General features: G+C 34.3%; 1 non-coding gene across 1 annotated transcript; it reads left to right on the top strand.

Moving 5' to 3' along the window:
* Positions 1–1,817: 1,817 nt before the first annotated feature.
* On the top strand, positions 1,818–1,928 carry LOC138818267 (U6 spliceosomal RNA). Its single transcript, XR_011369030.1, has one exon. It is a non-coding gene; the product is annotated as a U6 spliceosomal RNA (small nuclear RNA).
* The last annotated feature ends 5,437 nt before the right edge of the window (positions 1,929–7,365 follow it).

Here is a 7,365-nt window from a genome sequence, read left to right as displayed (position 1 = left end):
TAAACCTCTCTCTCTTTGCAGAGGACATGATTTGTATTTAATGAATCCCATGGACTCCGCTCCTAAATTACTCAAGATGTTCAAAACTTTGGCAAAGTAGCAGGGTATAAAATTAACCTTCAAAAATCAATGGCTTTTCTGTATGCGGACAATGAGAAAAGCGTGGCTTGAATAGGAAAGTAACTCCATTCATAATAGCCTCACAAAAAATGAAATATCTAAGAATTAACTTTACCAAAGAAGTGAAGGACCTCTATGATGAAAACTTAAAAAAAAAGAAAAAGGAAATCAAAACAGAACTTAGAAAGTGGCAAAATCACCCATGCTCCGTGATTGGAAAGATCAACATCATGAAAATGGCAATACTTCCCAAGGCTATCTACAAATTCAATGTGATACCTATTAATATTCAAACTTCATTCTTCAAGGAAATAGAACAGGCAACCCAAAAATTCACATGGAACAATAAAAGACACGGAATAGAAAAAAAAAACGATATTTAACAGAAAAAACAGTGCTGGAGTAATATCAATATCAAATTCCAAAATGTACTACAAAGCCATAGTAAAGAAAACAGCTTGGAACTGGCACAAGAACAAACCTCAGGACCAATGGAATGGAATTGAAAACACAGAAATGTACCTACAGACCTGTAGCCATCTAATATTCAATAAGGAATCTAAAACATAGAATAGAAGAAAGACAGCCTCTTCAGTAAATGGTGCTGGCCCATTTGGTTAACTACTTGTAGAAAACTAAAGCTAGATCCTTATATATCACCCTGCACAAGAATCAATTCCAAATGGACCAAACAACTAGGAACTCCTAGTCTGAAAAAAGTACAGGATAGAATAGGAGAAACTCTAAGTCTCCTTGTACATCCCAAAATTTTCTTAATAGAGACCCAGAAACACAACAAATCAAAAAAAGTTGGACTTATTGGATTGCATGAAATTGCAGAGCTTCTGCATGGCAAAGGACATAGCTAGCTAGCAAGATCAATAGAAAGCCCACGGATTCGGAGATCTTCATTAGCCATACAATGGACAAGGGTCTCGTGTCTAAAACATGCCCAGAACTCAAAAAAAAATATGTTTTCGCAGCATTATTTACCGTTGCTAAGATATGGAACCAACCCAGATGCCCCTCAGTAGATGAATGGATCAAAAAAATGTGGTATATATACACAATGGAATTCTTTGGCTCCATCAGAACGAATGACATTGTCCCATGTGTTAGGAAATGACAAGACTTGGAAAAAAGTATGTTAAGTAAGCCAGGCCCAAAGAAACATAGGTCTCACGGTTTCCCTTATTTCCAATAACTAGTATATGTCTGAGTCAAGCAGGAAAGGTCAGATAAGCTGATGTTAGGGAAATATACCCAAAGATAAGTATTCAAATGATTTTTCTTTAATCCAATTGTTTCTAATATATTTATAAGATGATTTCTATGTTGCTTTGTATGTTCTTCCCCTACAGTTTAACGCCTGCTTTCACTGTATTTGATGTTGGTATAATTTTTGGAGGGGAAGGGAAAAAATATCATTTAAATTGGGATACAGTTGGACCCATTGCAACAATGAGATATAGAAGTCGTTATGTCGTAAAACGAAATTTACAACGTTGTTGGGGGGGAGGATCAGGTGTCAGAGCTAGTGGGAGTTTGGGAAGGTAGAGCAAGGGGAAACAAAGTGGAGGCAACAATGCTTGATAAGAAATGTATTCATTATCTTGCACATGTTATTGTAACTCCTCTGTACAGTATTTTCACAATGAAAAGAAAGAAAATGAATTTCACTTCATATATAAAAAATGTTCTGTGCTCAATTCAGCAGGAAATACACGAACATTGGAACAAAACAGAAAAGATTAGAATGGCCCCTGTGCAAGGATGACATGCAAATTCTTGAAGTGTTCCATATTTTTACAACAGGTGCTGGAGGGTATGTGGACAAAAGGGAACCCTACTGAATCCTTGGTGGGAGTGTAAACTTGTTCAACCACTTTGGAAAGCAGTATGGAGGTTCCTCAAAAGACTCCACATAAAGCCCACCCATGACCCAGCAATCCCACTTTTGGGCACTCACCCAAATGATCACAAACAAGACCACAATAAAACTACCAGCACAACTATGTTACTGCACCATTATTTACGATAGCTAAGGTATGGAACCAATTCCGATTCCCCTCAATTGATGAATGGATCAAGATAATTTGATAGATAGATAGATAGATAGATAGATAGATAGATAGATAGATAGATAGATAGATAGATAGATAGATAGATACATGCATTCTATGCCTCCATCTGAAAGAATGACATCACTCAATTTATTAAGAAATGGAAAGACTTGGAAAAAAACTTACTAAGTGAAGTAAGACAAGTCCAAAGAAACACAGGACCCCTGGTTTCCCTTATTTTCAGTTATTCATATATGTCTGGGATAAATAAAAAAGGTCAAAAGCTATGTACCTATGACTAGATAAGATGATGTTAAGGGAAATGTACTCCAAGATATTGACACAAGTGGTTTTTTCATTCTTGCTATTGTTTTTAATGGACTTACAATGTATGATGTGATATTTTTGTTTCTTTATATGTTCCTCCCCCACTTTATAACACCTGTTTTCACTGGATTTGAAGTTGGTGCACCAATATCTTATATATACACTTCTCTAATTTGGGGAGGGGAAAGGAAAAAACACAATGCTTAAATAGGGATACAGGTTGACCCATTGTAACAATGAGATGCACAAGACACTATGATGAAAAATGAAGTTTATATTTAGGCGGGGCATGGGAGACAGGGAGGAGAGGGTACTTGTGGAGGTTAGAGAGAAAGGATGGTGGGGGAAAATAAAGGAGGAGGTAACAAGGCTTGTTAGGAAATGTACTCATTAACTTTCTCATGTAAATGTGAGCCCTGTGAACAGTACTTTTACAATAAAAATGTATGAAAATGATCTGAGAAGGAAAAGTTTATTTTCCCTATATAATATCGTTAACAAAGAAATTAATGCAAAACACTGACATGAAAGTATTTTGAAAAAGTGTGTGTGTGTGTGTGTGTGTGTGTGTGTGTGTGTGTGTGTGTGCACGCGCGAGCCCGCGCACATGTGAGTACTCGTGCATTTGTGTTGGCATGCTCAGAGTTTGGACTCAGGACTTCAAGGCCTTGCTAGGCATTTCCTCTCTAGATTGATGAGGTACTATAAAAGCTACATCACCATTCCTGGCTCTTTGGTAGTTCATTAGAAGTTTTGAAAAATAATGAATTTTCTTTCTTTTGCTCTGATTGTCTTCCAACTGTTATCCACAGATCTGGCGCTCCAGAGTAGATATCCCAAGTAGTCAGGATTACAGGTGTGGCCATCCAGCACAAGGCTTTAAAAATAAATTTAAAAGTAGAAAAATATTTACTTCACGGGATCCTGTTTTATTATCTACTAATTTTAAAGCATTTTGGACTGATTATATGTAAATTCATTTTGCTTCTGGATTCTTAAAAAATGTAAGTGATGATATTTGAAAGTTTTATTACTTTTTAAAAAGGAAACGAACTGTGGTACAGAAGAAATTTGCCCCTCTTTGGACCTCAATTTGTGCTCTCAGTTCTGTGCATGATAAGCCAATGCCACCAAAACAATCTGGGTTGAAGACATAATGTGACAGAAAAAAAATCACGATGGGCATTGCTATGCTATTATTAATTGGACAACATGAATATTGAATTGAGAGTGTAAGAGAATGGAGAGATTTTACTTATCATTTTGTATTGCTGAAAGACTGTTGGAAACTTTGACTCATTTCCTTCCTTTGTGTGTCTTTGGGCCATATAATTCGTGCCTTTAATTACAATTTTCCCAACATTAAAATGGTAATAACATTAGCATTAAAGCAAATTTTATCTTAAGAATTAAGAAATAAAACTTGTGAAATACTTAACATAAAATTCTATGAATGAGCTTTGAGTTTAGCCAGCAGTTTTTTAAAATACTAAATAGAATGCAATAAGTATTACAGAAACCATTACATGTAGTGAGCAACCAGATGTAATGTTATCTATTGACCATGCTCTGCTTCAAAGGAAACCAGATGGATAACTTCTCATGCTGTACATCAAATTGATTATCTTATGTCTTGGTAGTTTAAAAATATCAGGGACAGAATCATGAAGGAATGTTGTAGATTGAGGTTAAGTCCATATGAAAATGTACAAACTTGATAAAACATACACGTATCTCAGCAGTTTATTGTTTTTTACATCATTTAAGTTACATTGTAAAGATAGGGAAAACCTAGCAGAATGAATTCTCTTTTTGATATATTTTCATAGGTCCTAAGAAGGATGAACTCTTTCCTCACTCTTGTAGAGGCATCATCAGATGAGAGGAAATGTATTTTTTTATTTGCTTCCTTCCATTTATTCTTCAGTTTGAAATCTGAACTACATGAGACTGAAAGAAGCTAAGGAAAATTAGACTTGCAGGCTTTGGAAAGAGCAATCAATGTAAAATAAATAAAATACGTATAGCCTTGTAAAAGGTATAACTAAATTGAGTTACCTAGTCTCAAGCATAAACAGAAAACGATTTAAGCAATATCATGTTATTAAAAATTGAAAAATGTTAGGAGTTTAATTATTTTCCTTTCTACTACACTGATTTAATTATTGATTTTGTATAGAGAGATTAAAGATGAGATTAACAAGAAATGATTAAAAATGGACAAAAGTTCTGAATAGACCTGTTTTCCAAAAATCCCTGAAAATCACCAGTGGGTTTACAAAGTTGGGTTTAATACCACTTTTATGTTGGCTTAATGCTTTGTGAAAAGAAGTCATTATAGAGAAATGCAATTCAAAATTACTATGATATTACTTCATAACTATTAAAATCAAAGGAGCCAGGTGTGATGGTAAAGGCTAGTAAGTCCAAGCAGTTAGGAGGTTGGAGTAAGGATTTGAGTCTAAGGCCAGTCTGGGGTACTGCACATCGTAAAAACCTTCCTTTATAAAAACTCAAAAGGTAATATTGTTGGTGAGAGTGTAGAGAAATAAAATTTTCTTCACTCTTGTTCATAATTCAGGTTAGTATTCTCATTGTAGAAAGTAGTGTGCAGTTTTCTAAAGAAATGCAAAGTTGAAATCTCATCTGACCCACCAATCATATGATTATTTCTGTATAAGTAACTCTTAAGTATATCTGTATTTCATTGTTATTCACATTATTCACAACAACAGCCAATTTATAAATCGAAGTTAACATTTCAACAACAGACTAATAAAACAACTGTGGTACATGAACAAATATATTTTTCTGTTTCATCTTTTAAATAGCAAAATACTTCTCCCATTAGCCACAACTTGCAATCACTTGAAAGATGTATTTTAAATGAAGAAAAACATTGTCTTCTGATCTTTGTAAACACACACACACACACACACACACATACACACACACACACACACACACACACACACACACCCCAACCTCAAACATCAAGAGAGAAATTTTTTAAAAAGTAAAGCAAACGCGAATTGCTGAGGCGTTTAGTTTACAATGTAAAAGGTAGTAGATAGACGGGATGACCAAGTATAGAGTTGAAATGTACAACATGAGGATAAAGGAGACAACACTGGCCTTACATGGGAATGAAGCTAAGTAAGTCGGAGTTGTTCTTCCTACTTTGGGTTGCTCTTTTAGTTGTTCTTCCTTCAGTAATGGATAAGATGAACGTATTTCTTTAAATATACCTGCCTGCAGAAATACTAACAAACAATATAGCAATAATGTTGTATGCTCAGCACAGCACAAAATGTCAAATTAAAATACATGCGATTATCTTTGATGTAAACTATTACAAATAAGGGAAAGCATGGGACCTTTGGTTCATTAAGTCTGGCTTACTTCACTTATATTTTTTCCAATATTTTCCATTTTCTTTCAAATGAGGTGATATCATTCTTTCCGATGGAAGCATAGTATTCCACGTGTGTGTATGTGTATGTGTGAATGTGTGTGTGTGTGTGTGTGTGTGTGTGTGTGTGTGTGTCACATTTTCTTGATCCATTCATCTACTGAGGGTCAACTGGGTTGATTCCATATCTTAGCTATGGTAAATAATACTGTGATAAACATAATTGTGTTGGTAGCTTTAGTGAGGCATTGTTTGTGGTCACTTGGGTAAATGCCTAGAAGTGGGATTACTGGGTAATAGGGAGAGCATTATTTTGTACATCAAGGATAATCTTAGTAGATGAGCAGAATAGTTCAATAGCTATGTACATATGACCATATAAGGTGATTCCAAGTGAAGTGAAATCCAAGACATGTTCTTTGTTGTTGTGGTTCTTAATGTATTTTGTGATTTCTTTTTATCCTTTTGTGTTTTCCCCACCTATAGTTTATCCCATGTAGTCACTGTATTTGATTTGATACCTGGATATTGTAAAAATGTTGATCTGAACAAGGGAAAGGAAAGGGGAAATAAACAAAATGGTGAGACAAAAGGGGAACCTATGCAACAGTAATATTCACAAGACAATATGTTGGACATAATCTTCCGGGTTGTGTTGAGAGGGAAGAGGGAAAAATGGGGGAAAAGATAACAAGTGAGAAAAGAAATGAATTCATTACCTTACTTACATAACTATAACCCCTCTGTACATTAACTTGACAATAAAATTTAAATTAAAAATAAAATAAAATACATGAGAGCAGCAATACAGGAGATGGGAGTGGGGGAAATACTGTACTATACAAAGAAGAGTAGAAAGCTATGAGAGCAGTAAATTTACTTTAACATAGAAAGCAATAAACTAGCATACATATTTTCAGATGTCAGTCACTAAAAATGGAAAACAAAATGCACAATCAGTAGACCAAGAAAGATAAAATAGAAAACTATACAATTAAGGTGAAAGAGTGACTTGGATCAAGAATATAAAATGACACAATTAGGAAACAAATAACAAGCTGGTAAGTTTTAAAAATATTGCCCATAATTATATTAAAATATTTTTACATCACAATTTGTTAGAACTATAATTCAATTTAATAGTATATCATTTTAATAATAGGTTACTTAAAATTTAAACAAATAATATATCATTATTGTTTCATTTCTGTGAATTAATGTAATAATTCAAAGTGTATCCTACACTTAGCGCTCATCTTAACATCAAATCATAAATTATTGCACATGACTCTTCGTATTAGGTGGGAGGGTTCAGCACTATGGTAAAATTCACACTACACAGTACACGAGGGTATGACTCCTCTCATATCACTAAAGTTATGGAAATTTGATTTCTACATGCATGTTAAATTCCTGTCTAGGTGACATTTATGAAATTATATA

Source organism: Dipodomys merriami, unplaced genomic scaffold (genome assembly GCF_024711535.1).
Source record: "Dipodomys merriami isolate MVZ:Mamm:240054 unplaced genomic scaffold, mDipMer1.0.p SCAF_724, whole genome shotgun sequence".
Lineage (NCBI taxonomy): Eukaryota > Metazoa > Chordata > Mammalia > Rodentia > Heteromyidae > Dipodomys > Dipodomys merriami.
Note: the sequence above shows the minus strand (reverse complement) of the source record. Positions and strands in the feature narration are given on the sequence as shown.